This window comes from Chiloscyllium punctatum, chromosome 32 (assembly GCF_047496795.1).
Source record: "Chiloscyllium punctatum isolate Juve2018m chromosome 32, sChiPun1.3, whole genome shotgun sequence".
NCBI classification, from domain to species: Eukaryota; Metazoa; Chordata; class Chondrichthyes; order Orectolobiformes; family Hemiscylliidae; genus Chiloscyllium; species Chiloscyllium punctatum.
Window position 1 is genome coordinate 29,896,662 of NC_092770.1, and position 21,763 is coordinate 29,918,424.

Here is a 21,763-nt window from a genome sequence, read left to right on the forward strand (position 1 = left end):
AAATGTGTCCAGGATAGGAAGTTGTGAACGTTCTTGCTCTCATCTGTCGGTGTCTCTGCTGTGTGCATAAATGTGTAGACATTGGATGAGAACACAATATTCTTTTGTTTCGAAGATCTTTGTTCATCATATGATAGCAAAAATACCATGAAAAGTAAAGTAGTGTCTTGAGATTTGGTCTGTTGCATCAGAGGTTAGTGCTTTCATAAAATGGTGCCCATTCAGCCTGTGCCAACTCTGAGCTAATCTAAAAGTGCAACACCTTCTCTTCCTCCTTAGCCTGAAAACCTTTCTCCCTTTAATGAAAATTTATTATTCAATCTCCTTCTAGCATCCTTTCGGACAGTATAGCTGGGGTTTTAACAACCCTCTAGAGGCAGAAAACCTGTTAAAACAGCAGTGGAAGGCTTCTAGGGGTGAATCCTGACAGCTTCCCAATGCCACAAGATATCTTGCAAATTGGATCCAGTGACTTGGATGTCATTTAATACAATTAACTATCAGTTAACAGTCAACTTACTGCACCCCCTGTTGAGATTTTGCTGGCGTGGGAACTATGCCCTGCCACACAGGGAGAGTGCCAGATACGTTTAAGTGGCACCCCAGCAGCTTTCCTATGGTGGGGGAGTGAGACAGGTGCAAGGGAGGGGGAAGAGGGAGCCCCCTTTCCAAAATGTCCAGGTATTCGTGACCTCGACCCTACCTCCCCCACTATAGCTCAGACACTGATACTGCAGGGATCACTTTCTGAAATAAAACAGAATCTGATCCACCCATTAGAGGACAACATAACATGATAATCACCTCTACTTGTCCCCAAAGCCTCAGCAATAGCCACCTCAACAGCTGGTGCTGTCAACACTGCCAGTCTTTCTGATTAAGCTGACAGCTCCAAGATGACAGTGGAGCTAGCATCGAGTCTTAATTAGCTGCTGCCAGAAACATGTCCTCTGCAGTCCTGGAAACTCAGTGACAGGATACATGGCACGCTGGTAAAATTCCAAATCTATTTTTAAGGCAATGGTGTAGCACTAAACAAGACCACACAAAAGTAGGTAAAACCAAATGCCTACAAAATGTTCAAGTAGACACTCAAAATCCCGAAAAACCCAGAATTTATATGGATTATTTATACGAATAGTATCCCTAACACAGATGCCCAAATGAAGAGAAGGGATGTTTTGATGCACTAAAAATATTCGCACACATTGTGTTGAAAGGGAAAATCTTTTTGGGACAAGAACACGATTAAACACAAACATGAAAAATAAGAGCAGAATTTGGCCATTCAGTCCATCAAGTCTGCTCCGTCATTCGATCATGGCAGTTATCCTCCTGACCTCCATGTTCCAGCCTTCTTCCTATAATCCTTCAACCCATTACCAATTAAAAATGCAACTAACTCCTCCTTAAACTTACTCACTGTCCCAGCATCCACTGCACATTGGTGCAGCAAATTCCACCGATTCACAACCCTTTGGAAGTAGTTGTTTCTCCTCAACTGTTTTAAAATTTGTTATCCCTTATTCTAAGACTATGACCTCAAACCAGAGAACACCCCACAAGAGGAAGCATTTGCTCTCCATCTATTTTATCCACACCTTTTATCATCTTGAATACCTCAATTTGATCTCCCCTCATTCTTCTAAATTCCAAAGAGTGTAGGTCTAAATGGATCAATCCCTCTTCATACGACAAACCCCTCATCTCTGGGGTCAAATCTAGTGAACCTCCTCTGAACCTCTTCCAAACCTCTTCCAATGCCAGTATATCTTTCCTCAAATAAAGGATCACAAAATAATGCACAATACTCCAGGTGCGGTCTCACCAATGTCTTGTATAGTTGCAGCAATACTTCTTTACTTTTATTTTCTATTCCTTTAGCTACAATAGCCATTTTCCTCATCTCAATCCTAGATGGCCTACCCCATATCCTTAGCCTGTAACTCCTGGTTCTGGACTCTCCTTGGGAACATCCTTCCTGCATTTTCAGTGCCTAATCCAGTTAGAACTTTATATATTTCTTTGAGATTCCACCGCCCCCCCCCCCCCCCCCCTCCTTCCCTCCTACATTCTCCTTAACTCCAGTGATTAGAGACCTTAATGAAGCATCTCACTCAGAGCCTGTGGAATTCTCTGCCACAGAAAGCATCTGAAGCTAAAACATTAACTAATTGTTTTTTTGAAAATGTTCATAGTCCTGAGGGCTAAAAGGGATCAAAGCATATGGGTCAAAAACTGGAACAGGAGCCATGATCACATTAATGGTGGAGTCTCTTCATACTTCAGTCCTACCATCCCAGGAATTAGTCTAGTAAACCTTCACTGCACTCCCTTCAATAGCCAGAACATGGTTCCTCAGATAAGACTAATAAAACTGCACAATATTCCCAAGACCCTGCACAATTACAGCAAGTGAATCCCCTCGCTATGAAAGCCAACATACTATTTGCTTTTTCACCATCTACTGCACCTACTGCTCTTAGGTGACTGGCATACAAGGACACCCAGGTTTTGTTTCACCCTCTCTTTCCTCCCCCACCCCCGCCATTACCCCACTACCTTCCCAATCTAAACTTCCCAATTCAAATCTGCTTTCCTCCTACCAAAGTGGATAAGCTCACATTTATCCACATTATACTTCCTCTGGCCACTCAGTAAACTTGTCCAAATCACAGAAATATCTCTGCATTCTTCTCAGTTCACAATCCCACCTAGCTTGTTGTTGCCTGCTAACTTGGAGCTAATGTAAGTAGTTCCCTCATCTAACTATAGTGAATAGCTGGGATCCAAGAACTGATCCCTGCAGTGCCTGCCATTCAAACTGACTCATTTACTCAGATTCTGTTTTCTGTCTGCCAGCCAGTACATAATCCATGTCAGTACACTAACGGCAATCCCTTATATGAGACCTTATCAAAAGCTTTCTGAAAGTCCAAGCATACCACACCCACTGGCTCCCTTTACCAACTCAACTAGTTAATTTCTTGAAGAATTCCAAAAGATTTGTCGAGCACAATTCCCTTTATGTAAATCCATGCTGAACCTGTCTACTCCTGTCACCGTTTTTTTAAGTGGTCGGCTCTTAAAGCTTGTATAATGGACTCCAGCACTTTCCCTGTTGCCAATGTCAGTTTGACCAGTCTACAATTTGCTGTTTTCTCTCTACTTTGTTTTTTTTTAAAATTGGAGAGAGGACAAAGCATTCACTGGTGTAGTCCATTTGATTAATGCCAAATCAATTCACTTGCAATCCAAACAGATCCTAATAATACTAATGCCAGTGGATGTGCTCATATTACTGTATCATGGTGTACATATTATAAAGTTTTTCATTTTAATTATTACACGTTATGAACATACGATGCGGGAAATGGAGAGGCAAAAAAGTACTTGTTTGCCATTGATAAGTAAATTCTAAATTAAGGACAAAATATCAAAGCAAAATTTTTCAGTCGAATTTGTATGTTCTTTTAAAATATTTGTAGGGTAAATCCAAAATCAAACATCCTTAAAAGGCATCTTCACAACAGGAGGGACTAACTTCTGTTGCATTTTGAAGTGAAACTCAATTTATTTTTCTTTTCAAAAAAAAAAGAAGAAAATTAATTGTAAAGGCAGTTAACGTGCTCAAAAGAGTTAATCTTGGAAGATGGGAGTTTGTCTATAAAATTTCTGCTGGTATGCCTTTTTAGATCTATAGACCCATTCATGGCCAGAACACTGGGCCTATGCCAAAATCTCAGTAACCTATGCCAAAATCTCAGAAAACACAAAACAAATGATTCATTACTGATGCTCTACCCATAAGGTTTGTAGAGTAATAGAATTGCATAGTCTTACACAGAAACAGGTCATTCAGCCAAACTGGCCTGCAATAGTAGTTATACTACACTTAATCCTCTTGCAGCCTAGGTAGCCTTGCACCAACAGCATCAGTTTCCATTTTCTTCCTGAGAGTCATCTAGCTTCTCCCATATTGCAACAAATACTGGTCAGAAAAAATATCCCTTTAACTGCAATTAAAGCAAATAGATGTGAATATTTGAGACAGATTGCACAACTGGTTTTACAAATGCCAAAATTTGCAATGATAGTCATATAATACATGGACAATTTCATGCTTTAAAATGTTAGAGTAAACAATAATCCAACTGAAGAAACTGTATTATGTTCTCACACATCTGAAAAATGTCAAGCTAGAAATTAACACATTGGTAGGCAAAGTCAGAATTAATTTGTATGCCAGTCCTCTACCCATTACTTTAATGTAATAATGTTGCTCAAAAAATTACTATGAGAAAGCATTAATCATTCTTGGATTAATATCATTGACAGTAATTTCCAGCCTCTTATTCCTCAGACAGTTAATATGAATGCGCTCCTACCCCACTGAGTTATTACAGCTTTGGGTGTTTGTGTGCTCCCTTTTGAATACTTTCAAAATTTAGGGCAACATTTATTACGCAAGCCCTGAACAAAACAATTAAAATATTTTCAAATACTTCAAAATTACACAGGTTTAAACTGTCTACATCCATTAATGAGTTAGTCTCAGAATGAGTCTTGGGGAAACGCAAACAGCAGTAGGCAATTCAGTTCCTTCAGCCTCTTCCACCATTGAAGGAGGAGGAGATCATGGCTGATCTATGGCCTAACTCCATACTCCTGCCTCTGGCCCACGGTCCTTAATGCTTTTGCTTAACAAACATTTATTTTTCTCAGATTTAAATTCACAGCTGATCCAGAATCTACAGCCATTTGTGAAAGAAAGAGTGTTCCAAATATTTACCACCCTGTATGTGCAGAAGTGCTTCCAGTATCATTCATTCTGTATTTACAAGGTTAGGCCTTTAATGAATACTGCAAGTTATTTTAAATGCATATACTCATTAATTAGTATTGTATTGTAATAGTCATAAATAGCTAGAAACACTGACACATGAATTATATTCACTTTACAGAAATGGAAAAGGTGACAGAGAATGTGTCTTACTATTTAAACTACTGCAAAAATGATCAAGCACTGGAATGGTACTGCAGTACGTTGGCTACTCGGTGTTGCTTCTGCCTAGTCCTGGGATTCATTGGAAACATGACTGCACTTCTAAGTTATATCCATTACACAAACTCATGGACTTGTGGCAATATATTTTTATTTAATCTTGTAGTGTGAGATTTAGCATGGATCTTCACTGCACCATTTGCTATCTATCTGTATTCATACAAGATGCCTGGTGACAGTATGGTAGCATTCTGCCATATTAAAAGATTAGATTCATATAGAAAACCATATAGGAGCATTCTCTTCCTAACACACTTCAGTAGTGTCGATCGCTATATAAGTGTAGTTCATCCCATCACATATCTAAACTGGTGGACATTGAGAAAGATAAAAGGCATTTCAGTCTGTACATGGATCCTTGTGTTGAATCTCTGTCAGGCTTCTTTTACTTTGGAAGATTGCAAAAAAAAAAAGAAAATCAACAAATACAACCCTTGCAGAGTTATAATTCAAGATCCTTTAGGGTACTTTATTTCATTTTCAGGCTATTCCTTGGGTTTATTTTTCCAATCTCCATTCTCCTGACTTGTTACTTCAGAACATACCGAGCAATAAGAAAAATTAGTCACAACCAAAGGCATCGGAAATCAGTTAAATCTTTGTTGCTGATGTCAACAGCAATGGCTGTTCTGGTCATTTCCTTTGTTCCATACCATATTATGTCCATTGTAATGATGGTGTAAAGACTGGATCATCTACTACAATCTGAAAATATCAATCTATTTCTTGCTGTCTATGAACTTACTGAAATCATGTGCAGTATCAATGCTTGTTTGAATCCAGTCCTATACATCCTAGCTAATGAAAGATTGCAAAGAATTAAAAAGATGACACACAATGTTCAACAGATCTGTACTTGCTGTTATTCTCAAAGAATTGGAGTAATGGGAGCACAACAGGAAATCCAACTGGATTAGTTAGCACAGAAGGAAGCTATTTGATGCAGGTCTGTGTCAGATCACTGCCAAAACAATTCAGTGCCATTCCCCACCCTGCCCCTGCAAATCTTTCCTCTTCAGATGATGATCCAATTCTCTTTTGAGAGGGTTTGATTTATTACTGTCACATGTACCCAAGTACATGAAAAGTTGTGTGCAGTACAGATCATACGATACAAAAACACCAAAAGAATAAAGGGTAATTGACCAGAGCAAGGAACACAAAGTTGTGATTGCAAAGGTGGTGTACAAAAAGCCATTATTGAATTTTGTTTTCACTCACTCTGTATTACAGCTCCTAACCATGTGCTAACTACAAACCGCTTTTCCCCACAACACCATTGCTTTTCTTTACTGATCACCTTAAGTCGATGATCTCTTGTATTTGATTCTTCAACAAATGGGAACAGTTCTGCCTAACAACTCAGCCCAGATTCTCATGATATTGAACAACTTGATCCAATCTCACCACAAATCTTTTCTTCCAAGGAGAACAATCCTAACTTTTCCAATCTGCCGATGTAACTGTACTACTTAATCCCTGGAAGCATTCTCATGACTCTTCTCTGTATTCTTTCAAATGCAAAGATGTAACTGCATAAGTATGGTGTCCAAAACTGAACAATGCACTAGTTGAGGTCAACAACTATTTCCTTGCTTTTATACTTTCACATTTTTTTTCCTTTTAAAGTCTTGCTCTCTCACATGCCCTGCATCTTTGAATGACTTGTAGACTCCCAGATCTCTCTGCTCCTGCATACTCTTCAGAACTGTATCCTTTATTTCATATTGCCTACAACATATTGAATTTATTGTCATGCATACCAAGGCACAGCAAAAGCTTTGTCTTGTGAGCAATACAGGCAGACCACAGAGTTAAGTAGCATAGATATGTAATAAAAGGTAAACAGTGGCAAAAACAAAAAAAAACACAGGTACAAGTGAATGTTGTGTTTAAGAGTCTATTCGATATTCTAACAACAGTAGGATATAAACTGTTTCAAAACCAGCTGGTGCGTGGGTTCAGGCTTCTATACCTTCTCCCCAATGGTAGAGGTAGCAGAAAAACAGGGTGGAATGGATCTTTGAGAATGCTGGCGGCCTTTCCTTGACAGAGTGCCCGATAGATAGATTCTATAGATGGGAGGTAGGCCTTCAATTGTCTGGTACTGGATTAGTGGTGTTGGAAGAGCACAGCAGTTCAGGCAGCATCCAACGAGCAGCGAAATCAACGTTTCGGGCAAAAGCCCTTCATCAGGACTGAGTTCACAATGCTCTGTACCCGACTCCGATCTTGAATGGTACAGTTGCCATACCAGGTAGTGATACATCCAGACAGAATGCTCTTGATGGCGCACTTATAAAAGGTTGGCAAGGATATTCGCCGTCATGCCAAATTTTCTCAGCTGCCCAAGGAACAGGAGACATTGTTGGGCCTTTGTAGCCAGTGCACCCACATGAAGAGTCCAAGAAAGCTTGTTGTGGATGACCACTCCTAGGAGCTTGATGCTCTCCATTCATACCACCTCTGTGCTGTTAACGTGTAGGGGGACATGAGTAACAGCCCACCGAAAGTCAATAACTTAGTTCCTTGGTTTTGCCAGCATTGAGAGCTAGATCGTTCTCAGTGCACCATTTTTCAAGGTCTTCCACCTCCCATCTGCGATTCGGCCGATTATGGTTGTGTCATCAGTGAACTTGTAAATGGCGTTAGTCTGGTATTTGGTGACGCAGTCATGGGTATACAGCGAGTACAGTAGGGGGCTGAGTATGCATCCCTGGGGGGCTCCAGTGGTGAGTGTTAGTGAGGATGAAATATTGTCCTCTATCTTCACTGATTGTGGCCTGTGGATCAGGAAACTGAGGATCCAGTTGCAGAGAGTGGGGTTAGTCCAAGATTACTAAGTTTAGCAATCAGTCTCGAGGGGATAACACTGCTGAAGGCTGAACTGTATCAATGAGTAGGAATCTTACATGGCTTTTCTTGGTGCCAAGTTATTCTAGGGAGGAGTGAAGAGCAAATGGTACAGCATCTGACAGATCTCTTGGTCTGATAGGTAAATTGGAGTGGGTCAAGAGTCGTGGGGAGGCTGGAGTTGATTAATACCATGACCTGTCTTTCAAAGCGCTTCATGACCACTGAAGTTAGGGCCACTGAGTGGAGTCATTGAGACATACTGCATGAGCCTTCTTAGGCACAGGGATGACGTTGACCATCTTGAAACAGGCAGGGACAGTGGCCTGCTGCAGGGAGAGGTTGAAGATGTCCGAGAAGACCTCTCCCGGTTGATCTGTGCATGCTCTGAGTGCACGGCCTGGTACTCCGTCTGGTCCCATCACTTTCCTTGGATTCACACGAAGGAAAACTGGTCTGACCTCTGATGCAGTGACTGTTGGGATAAGTTTGTCAGGATTTGTCGGAATAGATGTTATCTCTCTGCCGAAATTCTGCTCAAAGCAAGCATTGAAGGAGTTAAGACAATCTGGGAGGGATGCGTCATCATCTGCTATCATGCACTGCCTCTTTTTAGAACCTGTGATGTCATTGAGCCCTTGCCATAGTCACCGGGTGTCTGTCTGGGTCTCTAGTTTGGATCAGTATTGGTCCTTTGCTGTCTTAGCGACTCTGAAGGTCATACTTGGATTTCTTATATTTGAGTGAGTCTCCTGATCTGAAGGCCTCATGCCTGGTTTTTAACAGGTTCTGCATGTGCTGATTCATCCAGGGTTGCCTGTTGGGGAATACCCGGATTGACTTCCTCAGTATTGAAGGAAGAGTTGAGTGCAGAATTGTGTGTAGAGTTATAAAAGTAAAGCCCTGGTCAGAGACTAGGAATCCTGCAGTGAATAACTCACCTCCTGACTCCCCCAATGACTGTCCACTATTTACAAGGCACAAGTCAGAGGTGTGATGGAATCCAGCCACTTACCTGCGTGAGTGAATCTCCAGTAGAAAGGGAGTATTGCAGATGCTGGAGATCAGAGTCAAGAGTGGAGAGCTGGAAAAGCACAACAGGTCAAGCAGATCGGAGGAGCAGGAGAATCAATGTTTTGGGCATAGGCCCATCATCAGGAATGAGAAGCGACTCTCCAATAAACACTAAAAAAGCTTGACACAATCCTGGACAAAGCAGCCCACTTTGACACCAAATTCACAAATATCTACCACCAACACTGTACATGCTGCTGCTACTTTATCTACAAGACTCACTGAAGAAATTAACCAAGGCTCCTTAGACATCTGAAGGTGGTTCACTGGACCTGAAACTACAATTCTGCTTTCTCTCCAGATGCTGCTAGACCTGCTGAGTTTCTCCAGCAGTTTCAGTTTTTGCTCCTGGGACGTCACCTTTCAACCCAAGACCAGCTCCATCTAGAAGGAGAAGGGCAGCAGATACATAGGAGCACCACCACTTGTAAGTTCCCCTCCAAGCCACTCACTATCTTAACTTGGAACTACAGTATTGTTGGGTCAAGGTAATGAACTCCCCCTTAAATGGAATTGTGGGTCTTACTACAGCCATGGATTGCAGCAGTTCATGAAGCCAGCTCACCAACACCTTCTCAAGGGCAACTACTGTTGGGCAATAAATGCGGTCCCAGCTAGCGGCACCACATCTCATGAATATTTTTTTTTAAATTACTTTAGGTAAGCAATAGAATAAAATGCATCAGGAAGGTAGGAAAAAGCATAAAAACAAACAAAATACAAAGCAGTTTGTTTTCCTTTCTATTCCCCACACTAGAAGCATCCAGTATGCGAAAGAAAATACTCTGCAGTTTTAAGTATTTAATGTGCAATAGCTTTCAAAAGCACTTACTAAAATATTGTAAGATGATATTTCATAAGTAATCATGTAACCTTATTACAAATAAGATAGTTATAGTCAAGTACAGATAAACATCCCCACAAAGTCTTTTATAGAATTATTCTCGCTTCATATAAATTACTCTCACCCAGTCATTTGAATTCTTTAAGCTCCTATTTTACTATTTTCATTCAATTAGACTAACATTTCTTGAACATAAAAAATAGGAAGTTATTTGTTTTCATCCCAAAAAAAAGAGATGAGATCAAATGGTGACCAATTAAAAGCCAATCAACAGCCACGTTAACCTTCCATAGAAAGGAAAAAAGCAGAAGATGGATCTATCTGAACTAATATTAAAACAGAAATGTTAAAAAAAAAGCAATATTTAGCAACGCAGAATTAAATTGATAAACATAACAATGCTCAGTCTTAACACTTTCTAAATCAATTTAAATATACCATCTTGCAGTATTAAAAAAGTTCTTGCTCAACAGGATGAGACCAATGATAAAAGTGAACACAGCTGTAGTAAAAACAATTATTCACTGACAACAGAAATGCAACGCTGGGTTTGTTATTAATGCATTCATGGTGCCTACAGAGCTAATGAGTTAGCGACCTTCTCAGACTTGTGAAATAAATTCCATATTGGCGCTGTCATAGTGAGTTATCCCCTCTTTACTTAGGAATAGATATATTTCATCTATTTTTACACTGCTTTGCATGAAGCATTAATCCTAGAACTGGTTGCTCAGTAATGAAATCCAATAAATCATTAATTCATTGACAACTGCAATTTCTCTAACACCAAAGATTAGCATCACGGGAACTAAATAAATGATGTAAATTTAGGGGAGATGAATTCCCTTTTTATTGCTACTTTCTTGTTGATTTGCCTATAGCCACACTTCTTTTTCTTTAGATATTATGATAAACCTCAAAAACTTCTATTTTTTCCTATCATGAATTTATGCACCGGTTAGTTTTTGGTCACTTGTTCACTTCAAGGAATTGTGCTCCATGTATAATGTAGAAGGCAACCATTTGGCATACCTTATCTGTTTCAGTTCGAGAGCAATCCAAATTTTACTTGCCTACTCACTACCCCATAGTAGATGGGTACCTGTACCAGATACTTAGACACTTACCCTCAAATACGGCCATAAATGTCTGCCTCAACCACTCTGTTCGATAGCATTTCATAGCCTGACAGCAGTTTCTAACTTCTCCATCTCAAGAATTTAAAATAGATATTCCATAGTTATGGAATCACCTCCCAGATGAAACATTCTTTTCCCATTTGCTTGATAAAAACCTTCATAATTCAAAATATTTCCTGAACATTGACATTTTGTTTCACAGAAGACATTATAAACATATTTAATGTTTCTTGACAAAACTGGTTTCCACATCCTGGTGACTTTTCCACAATTTTCCTTTTCCAGTACATTGCCATGGTTAGGCCATAATTAAAGCAGCTGTGGATGCTATACAAGTGTATAACTACCCTGAACTGTAATTAATAGTATTTTATACATGTTTTGTCTCATAAGCCACTTTGCAGGGATATCCACTGTTTACTTGTGGAATCTTCAAAATTGGGAAATACTATCCATGCTGACTGGATTAATTAATTAAGTCATTTTTATTCAGTTATATGCAGAATCTATTCGTAAGTTCAGTTTCCATCATATTCCTGGTACAGATGTAAGTAATTTTTTTTATTGCTTCTAGTCAGTGTACAACAGACGTCCTCCATAGTTTCCCAGTACATTCACAGAGGCCATTAAGTCCAAGAATTAATTCATCTTCAGTCCTACAAGTTCAGCATAGAACATGACTAGGACATATGACAGCAAAAAGCTAATTTTCCACGCTTCCTTCTCGTGCTCTACCAATCTTACAGTCATTTCAAATGAGGCATTAAACCACGATCCTGTCTGGTTGAAAGTTTAAATATTTAATGTCACTACTTAAAAATGGTTCTCATGAATCAGAAAATGTTCCTCTCTTAATCATCACTATTTTTGGGATGTTGCTGAGGACAGAATGGCACCCACATTTGTCAATTCATCAATCTCATCTTTCAAAATTAATTGCATGTGAAGTGCATTTTAAATACTTGAGAAATGTAGTGGGATAAATGCATTCACATTCAGATTGTCAATTGCAAGAAAGACAGCACCAATACAAAAAAAACTTCAGATAATTGCAAAAATGAACCAACATTCATCTTTCATGATTTGACTTTATTCCAGAGCCTAAACAAGACTGAAAACAGATACTACTGCAGCTGTGTTGACCAGACAGGCCAGGCAGCGAAGTGAAATTTACAAAACCAGCTGCATGGAAATTACACTTTCAAACCAAAGAGGCACTGAAATTCAATGAGGCATTCACATTTCTCGATTTACCAAACTTGTACGATAAATTCACATATTGAAGGACAAAGGCTGCCCACAACTATCCAGTTTGGAATGAAACATGGACACCAACACCAGAATTCACAAAAGATCTGTATTTCAATAGCAACATTTGAGCAACACACGGAAAGGATAAACATGTAAGCAAGAATACAGAAAGCTCTTTGTTCCCTCTCTTTCTCAGAAAAGTGTCAATGACAAAGAAACTTGTGCAAATCACCATTCACTGTGAAAATCAAAAAGTTTGTTGCAAGCTTTGCCACTCCAAAAAGGATAACAGGACAACAGTTAGACTCAGATTTCATTCTTGCAATGCAAGGATTGGAAAAACTTCAGACTGCAACTGCATTTCTCTTCCTATGGTTTACAGACACCTGTCCACAACCACTCCACTTTGTAAAGTTACTTGTGTTTGTCAGAGTTTGATTTTACATTTTTTTTTAAAAGTGATTATCTGTAATAAAACCTCGCTTTCTTTCACTCAAGAAAACCTTGTAATTATTTAGCTCCACCATTTTGACCTAGCTAACTAAGTTTAATTGAAGTGTGACAACTGAGTCCTGAAAATATTGAGACTGACCAAGGGAGTGTGTGTCGTGGAGAAGATGTGGAGAATCACCAGGAGACACACAGAGTTCTTCAAGAAGTAGCTCTTTTATTTGCAAACAAAAAACCATGACACTGAGAAAGCAGATTCTTGAATGCACCCAAACCTCAGGGTCCATGCTTTTTTTTTAAATGTTTCTTTTAGCTTATCAGCATGTCCAACTATATTAATCAAAGTACCTCATTCTAGCTACACAATAAACCAGTGATGTTAGTTCCCATTATCTCTTTAGAATAACATTAAATAGAATGTACAACTAATGTCACAGTTAGATATTTAGTGCTAATTTTTGCAACAATGGCCTTTCATTCCAGACCCTAATATTTTCCTAATGTCATGATTAGATATTTATTATCACCTCTGCTACAGTGAGCTTCTATTCCAGACTAACCCGCCATGATTAGATATTTAGCTATTCCATCTATTACAATAGTCTCCTGTCTCAAGCTGACTCTACTAACTATTCATGGCCCAAATATTTATGGTCCCAATCTTGTCATAATGGCACTTAACAGGGAGACTACTTCTACTAACTGTTATCTCATCACGCCATAGTGACCTTTCAGCCTCAACCTTACTCGCTAGTTGGTGTAAGAGCATTCCACTACTCTTATCCCATCTTGCCTTCCACAGACCATAGATGGTCAGTGGTCTTCATGCTTTAACCCTTCCCATGTTTTCATGCTCTTTATTTTCCATATGTGATGGAGGGATGGGGGTTAAAAAGTGAGGGGTTTAATAGCAGATAGATTGAGACAAATAATTGGTTTCACAACAAGCTAAGAATCTAAATAAATAGATATTGCTTTCACCAGAGAGGTGATGTTAATACTAGGCATGTAATATTTGATCAATGATTGTACTTGATTGAGATCAGAAGACGACAAAGAAGGTCTTGTTATGCAGTGGTAGTGTTCCTACCTCTGGGCCAGAAACTCCAGGTTTGAGTCTCACACTAACCTGGAGTTTCTGGCCCAGAGGTAGGAACACTCTGGCCACAGTACTTGTAACATGGTGGCCACAGTACTTGTAACATGGGTAAATCAGTTTCCCATCAGTCCACAATTCCTTCCGATTCAACTGAAGGCAAGCAGCAAGTGTAACGGTCTTTCCTGGTCAGATAATGACAACACTCCACAGTATGGTGTCCATAAGCTAGGACCATCCAGTGGAAGTCCATTGCCCAAGCTTCAGACAAGGACAGGAAAAAAGACAAATGCCAAAATTTATGAATTATTTCTACTGTATCTTCAAATGTCAATTTCATGCGCAAAATAGCTAAGCATTGCTCAGGAAGAGGAGACTTTACAATTGAGAGAGATTGTTTTAAAACTCTTACTACTTTGATGTCACAAACACGTGTTAAACAAAATAACTACTGCTTTGGATTTCCAAATTGCTTTCCTGCCAAATAATAAACAATGAAGTGGCCAATCTATAGGGAGTAGCTGTTCCAGTTTATTTTTACCCGTGGAACATGCAACAATAGCTGAAATAAGCACAGAACAGCAGAACAGTCCAATTTGTCTTAATGGAACACTTAAGTGTATACTACAAAGTATCATGAATGACCTAGTTATTTGTATGGAGCAAACTATGAATGCTAACAGATCATGATGAACTAATTTAGAATTGACTTACCCAAAGAACAAACAGCTGAACAACTCTTTCCAAAACTCCAGGCCCACAAACCTCATACAGAATTTCATTTGATGATTTACCCTAGGTGTTAGTACTGCCGAGTTGCCTTGGCAGGATTGCAGGAGAAATATGGGCCAGAGGCATAGAAAACATTGTGCTTGTACAATATCAGTTTAGGTAAAAACAATGACTGCAGAAGCTGGAAACCAGAGTCTAGATTAGAATGGTGCTGGAAATGGTGCTAAATTCCTGATGAAGGGCTTTTGCCTGAAACGTTGATTTTACTGCTCCTTGGATGTTGCCTGAACTACTGTGCTTTTCCAGCACCATTCTAATCTAGACAACAGCAGTTTATACTTAAAACAATATGCATGCCTGACTCTAAAGGCAGAGGAACCTTACATGTGGTATGTCGTCATTTCACATGCATTTTTATCTATTGCAGCACCGAAAACATGAAATAAAACATATAACACTTAAGCTCATTCAATTGCTTTAATTGGGCTCTGAAATACATTTAAGTGTAAAAAAAAACACCCCGTCTTTTTCAGTCCAAAAGCAGTTAGCACTCTGCTCTCCATGTCACCCTCTAGAAAAAAAGGCATTCAAAAACTGTAATGCAATGCAATAGAGATGGTGCACATACATGACTTGCCCATAAGCAGAGGAAAGGTACTTCAGCATTTTGGAAATTATTTCTAATTTATAAAACAAGCTAGCTTTTGCATTAAAGCAGTACTTTTTGTTTGATATTCTGTAGTGTTCTAAAACAAATTGCCTTTGAAGGCCTGCTCCTGTTACTTAGTAGGGAAAACATTCTAGCCAATATGCACACTGCAGGGTGCCACAAAGAGCAGCCAGGCAATTGATTTAATTGATTTTATTGGAGATAGCCAGGCAATAGACATTATCCAAAGTATTGGGAGAATTTCTGCTCATCTTTTACATTCACATGAACAGGCAAACCAGTACGCAGCCTAACATCTCAAATGGAGACTTCCTATCGGAAGGATGTTGTGAAACTTAAAAAGGGTTCAGAAAAGATTTACAAGGATGTTGCCGGTTTGGAGGCTTTGAGCTTACAGGGAGAGACTGAACAGGCTGGGGCTGTTTTCCCTGGAGTGAAGGCTGAGGGGTGACCTTATAGAGGTTTATAAAATCATGAGTGACATGGATAAGGTAAATAGACAAAGTCTTGTCCCTAGGGGAGTCCAGAATGACAGGGCATAGGATTAGGGTGAGAGGAGAAAAGATATAAAAGGAATTTAAGAGGCAACTTTTTCATGCAGAGGGTGATACATGTACGGAATGAGCTGCCAGAGAAAGTGGAGGAGGCTGGTACAATTACAACATTACAAAAGGCATCTGGATGGGTATATGAATAGGAAGGTTTAGAGGGATATGGACCAAGTGCTGGCAAATGGGACTAGGATTAGGTGGCATGGATGAGTTGGACTGAAGGATCTGTTTTCTACACTGTATATCTCTATGACTACTTTTTGCAAATATGACACTCCTACTGTTCTATATCTGAAGTAAGTTTTGTTGACCGTGCACTCAAATGGTGTGGCTTGATTAATGATACCACCAATTTGACATTCATACTTGAATCTAGTCATTTGATTTGACTCTATAATAAAATTAAAGTATACCTCAATCCTCAAGTATTTGCATATTAATGTCAATGTTTACTAATATTAATAAATACAAAATCAAAGTTACAGTAAATCAGGTGCTAACTGTGAGGCCAATAGCAGTACTTTTGCATACACAGGACCCAATAATTTTGACACAGATTTTGAGATTTGTTAAAGGTTTTGGAGATCAAGGTGAGATTTTTCTAAAACTGATCAACACTATGGTTTATAAAGTACTCCAGAGATTCCCCCACATCCTTTTAAACATGGCAGGATGCAAAAGTTGCAATTCAAAATAAAATTGAACAAAAGGGAGAAACCCTAAACATGGAAAATCATTCCTTAACACTTTAGAACTGTACCAACATACATGCAGTTGCTACATGCACTGAAAATAGTAAGGTTGGTTCCCTGATCGATAGTAACATGGCTTTGGCAGATTCTCAGCAGCATTTTGCCATCAGATAGCATCTGGTGCTGATTAAAATACAGGAAAGTAAAAGCATCGACACATAAAAGGCACTTTCACTGAAGAATCTCTCAAAATTATATCTGTGTGACAGAAGAGAAGCTGTGCATTAAATAGCTGCACTACTGACAAGCTAGAGATTGATGTATACACTTTAAGGATGCACATTACTGTTATCTTGAAGCTAATGTCTTTAGTCATTTAGGATTCACTTATTTCTTTCCTCCATTACAAACCATACTTCCAGCCAAATAACTAAGTTTACATCAATTTAAAGAAATAGTATAAAGTAAGTTGTATAACCTCAGAGTCATGCTCTTGAATCTTTTAGGCATTTCCTAGTTTTGTACATGATCTTAGAATGGGATTAGCCTTCAGTCTTTTGTAACCTTCAAATGAGTCAGCCATGGCACAAAGCTATCTTTCATGCTGTTTAACAAGTCAAACATGGTTATTTAAATGCATGAGCAGCTTAACCAGATAATTTTACAAAACTATGTGCCATCTGGCAGTTTCAGTTTGTAAGCAGATTAAGGTCTGATATCTATATATTGTTGACAATTTCTCTAACATATCAAACAGAACAGCCCCTGGCACCCACAGTGCACAGTTTAGGTTTCAACAAAGTAACCTCCCATTTCCAGAGGCTTTGCAAAGAACGGTTGCAAGAGACAGATGAACAGGGTGCTTTTGTACTGCATATCTAACCACAATTGGTTTCCAAAGCAGTGGGATTAACACATGTTTTGTGTGTTAGCAGCTTTCATCATCATTTTCACATTACAGCCTAATGGGACAGGAGTCAAACTCACGTTGAGGCCAAGTCCGATTCCCAGCTTCAGTTTATTATCCAGAATCAGATGCTGGTCCAAAGCCCTCAGGCTAAACTCCCTGATCAGTGGACAGGAAAGGAAGTGGAATTTGGGCTCTACGGGAACTGTGACAAAGACCCAGAGTATTATGGATGTCTCGAAGAGAAGGAAACACTGATCCAGGGAAGGTGGTGAGAGGGCAGCCCAGAGGAAGCAAGTTCTAATCTTACTAGGCTTTTTATTGTTTTGTCTCACAGTCAGTATGCTAAATTAAAAATCAAAACAACACCAGGTTATAGTCCAACTGGTTTATTTGGAAGCTATAGCTTTCCCAGCACTGCTTCTTCATCAGGTGGTTGTGAAGCAGGACCATAAGACAGAATTTATAGCAAAAGATGACAATGATACAATGATACATTGAACAAACCTAGATTGTTAAGTCTTTCATCTTTTAGAACAAATTTGCTGGTTTCGGTTCTTTAATATGTAAATCCCAGAACTTCTTTTAAGTCACATTCTCAAGATAATTTAAGGTTTTATAACAAAAGGTGACATCTCAGCTCAGTCAATGCCTCAAAACAAAAGGTGCGAGTGAGACCAATCTTAAGTCAGACTGATTCTATTTCCAAAGTGGATTTTACAAACATTAATGGATTCACTGCACACCATATACACACATACACCTCCCACGCTCTCATCCACGGGCACAGAGTCTCACAGGCTTATGCCCCATCTCTCTCACACACTTTACTAAGCGGTGGTTAAATGCAGAGATTGGACCCTAAATCGGAGACCAAACTGTAAAAAGATGCTTTTGTCAGCTTGAGACAGAGACCTTCCATCCTACAATTTATAATTGTAGATAAATCAGGGAAGAAATGAGGGAGCTCACTTCTAACTTCTATCTTGATTTTTTTTGCCTTTTCTCCATAGTGATTCAGGACAATGCCACTGTATTGCTGCTCATTAACTATTACCATAATCCACATTGTCTAACTACTATCACTAGCTTCATTAAAATTTCCTTCATGTTAAGATCATGTTTGGAGTCAGAAACAAAATCAAAGCCCAGTTTTTACTTGATCTCCAATGACACCAACTTCATTGAGTTCCACACACTCAACATTATAATTCTCTTCATTAACCAGAAGGTTACCTGGACCAACTATATCAAATGTTGCAACTCCTGGAGTAAGGTTAGGGCTGTGTGGGCTAATAAGCACCAGACCTCATGACACCTCAAAATCTCTCTGCTATCTACAAGGTTCGAGGCAAGTCTGCAGTTGGGAGCACAGAGTATAAAAACATTTTGGGATCACTTCAACCTCTGAACAAATCAGAGAAACTGGATATTACACACTGCTTTTCCCTCTGTCTAGGAGAAAGCATTAGTCTGGATTTTCAATTTAAAGGATGGCAACACTAAGCAATTTCTAGGATCTATGTATAATTATAAATGCACTCACATACAGATACAAATTACACAGTCAGTTCTGCTAGAACGTGTGTCTCTTCAATGTAAATTGGTTATAACTGGAAGACTTTAGACTATTACTTGCAGAACATGAACTTTCCTTACCTGTATTGGCTATAACGTGATTGCAATCCCATTGGTTTAAATGATACTACTATTATGCAATTTTCTCATAACACTGGAACTATCGCATTATATCAGAACAGACTGTATAAGGGATTTGGATGCGAATATGGGAGGTGTGGTTAGTAAGTTTGTAGATGACATCAAAATTGGTTTTAAAAAAAAATCACAATACCAGGTTATAGTCCAACTGGTTTATTTAGAAGTACAAGCTTCCGGAGCACTGCTCCTTCGTCAGATAACTGGTGGGGCAGGATCATAGGACACAGAATTTATAGTAAAAGATCAAAGTTTCATACAACTGATGTGATGTATTGAACAAACCTAGATGGCGGTTAAATCTTAAATCACTTACTAATCAATTGAAACCTGCATCCCTATTGTATGTAAATCCCAGAACTTCTTTCAAGTCACAGTCCAAAGATAACTGAACTTAAGAAAATGAAGACATTTCAGCTCAGACAATGCATTAAACAAGTGAGGTTAAAGGCTGCCTATATCTCAACCTTGAGGCAGACAATTCCACAGTAGGAAATGACAAAAAATGTCACATGGACTGACTGCCTGCCGACAGATTGTATGCTTTTTGAGCAAAATAGAATGCATTTGCAAATGCAAGTTCACCCTATCAACTTGTGTGTGTGTGTGTAAGAGACAGAGGGAGAGTGAGTGCGCGCATGCACAACAAACTATGCCTGTGCGAGGGTGTGCACAAGAGTGTGGCTGCGTCTGTGAACGAGGGGGTGGGAAAGACCCTGCGGGTGGGAGAGAAAGAACACATACGAGCGCACAAGAATGTGAGTGAGTGTATAGTGTAGTGGGGTCACCTGCAGTGTGACATGAACCAAGATTCAGGTTGAGACTATCCTTGTGCGTATCAAACTTGGCTATCAGCCTCTGCTTGGTCATTGTGCGTTGGTGCATATCCCGAAGTCCGTCTTGGAGGATGGTGACCTGAAGATCCAAGGCCAAAATGCCCCTGATCGCTGAAGTGTTCCCAACTGGGAGGAAACATCCCTGTCTAGTCATTGTTGCACGGTGTCCTTTCAGCCATTGCTGCAGCATCAGCTTGTTCTCACCAACATACCATGGCTCAGGGCATCCTTGCCTGCAGCACAAGATAGACAACATTGCCTGAGTCACATCAGTATCTGCTGCATACTGAGTGGTTGGTGTCCGTGTCAACAATGATACGTCTTGCAGTGGTTGCCGTGACGGGGTTATATGTTGTTGTGGTCGAAGCTGTCCTGAAGGCTGGGTGGTTTGCTGCAAACAATGGTCTATTTAATGTTTAGCAGTTGTTTAAAAGGTGAGAAGTGGAGGCACGGGGAAGGTCTTGGCGATAATGCTCCTCCTCATTGAAAATATATTTTAGGCTGCGAAGCACATGGCATAGTTTCCCTGCACCCGGGAAATACTGGATAACGAAGGGTACGCTTTTGGTCGTATCGCACATCTGTCTCCTGAGGAGGTCATTACAATTTCTTGCTGTGGCACATCAGAATTGACAGTCTATGAGTTGAGCATCGCATCCTGTCCTTATGAGAGCATACTTCAGCACCTTTCAGTGTCTGTCACATTCCTCTTCATCTGTGCAGATCCAATGTATGCGTAGGACTTGTCCATAGGGAATAGCTGTTTTAATATGTTCAGGGTGGAAGATAGAGAACGGCACACAATCTGTAGGCAGTCAGTTCATGTGACATTTTATCAATTCCTACTTTGGAAATAGAACCAGTCTGAGTCAAGGTTGGGATACAGACAGATTCTAACCTCATCTTTAATACATTGTCTGAACAGAGATGTCACTTTTTTTATATCAAACATTACAAGTTATCTCAGACAGACTTGAAATAAGTTCTGGGATTTACATCTTAACCAATCGAAGCCCATTCTAAGTGATTAAAGACTTAACAGCAATCTAGGTTTGTTCAATAAATTGCAGTTATAGGACATTTTCATCTTTTACTATAAATTCGGTGTCCTATGATCCTGCCCCACTAGCTACTTGACAAAGGAGCAACGTGCTGAAAGCTTGAATTTCCAAATAGAGTTGGAGGAGTATAACCTGGTGTTGTATGATTTTTAAATTTTTGTCTACCCCAGTCCAACACCGGCACCTCCACATCATCAAAATTGGTGGTATAGTGGATAGGAAAGAAGGTTATCCAAGAGTACAACAGAATCTTGATCAACTGGCTAATGGGCTAAGGAATGGCAGGTGGAGTTTAATTAAGATAAATGCCAGGTGTTGCATTTTATTAAGACAAACCAGGTCAGAACTTACATAGTTAATGGGAGACCCCTAGGGGTAGAGGTGCATACTTCCTTGAAAGTAGCATCACGGAGACAGAGTGGTAAAGGCAGCATTTGGCAAGATTGCCTTCTTCGGTCAGAGCATTGAATACAGGAGCTAGGACATCACGTTATAGCGGTACAAGAGATTAATGGAGGCCACATCTGGAGTAATGCGTACAATTCTGGTCGCCCTAGTATAGGAAGGATCTAATTAATCTGGAAAGCATGCAAAAAAGAGATTTACAAGGATTTTACCAAGACAAGAAGGTTTGAGTTATAACGAGAGGCTGGATTGGCTGGGATATGTTTTCCCTTGAGTGTCAGGGGTGAGGAGAGGACCTTAGAGAGGTTTATACAATGAAGGGGCAAATGTAAAGTTTATAACCAAGGTTTTTACCCGGGAAAGGTGAGGGGGGGGGGGGGGGGTCCAAAACTAGAGGGCATAGGTTTAAGGCGAGAGAGGA

At 39.6% G+C, this 21,763-nt stretch overlaps 1 protein-coding gene and 1 long non-coding RNA gene across 6 annotated transcripts in view; one reads left to right on the plus strand and one right to left on the minus strand.

Moving 5' to 3' along the window:
- The window catches only part of tmem117 (transmembrane protein 117), a 434,750-nt gene that overhangs the window by 300,667 nt on the left and 112,320 nt on the right, over nucleotides 1-21,763 (minus strand). The gene's annotated exons all lie outside the window — the stretch shown is intronic.
- The window catches only part of LOC140458013 (uncharacterized), a 135,657-nt gene that overhangs the window by 81,348 nt on the left and 32,546 nt on the right, over nucleotides 1-21,763 (plus strand). For 2 of the 3 annotated variants that reach the window (XR_011953431.1, XR_011953432.1), the window contains exon 4: nucleotides 4,965-5,885. The exons of the other annotated variant lie outside the window; for it this stretch is intronic. This is a non-coding gene — a long non-coding RNA (uncharacterized lncRNA). Of the gene's footprint in view, nucleotides 1-4,964; nucleotides 5,886-21,763 lie in introns of those variants that run through there. 3 annotated transcript variants of the gene reach the window in all.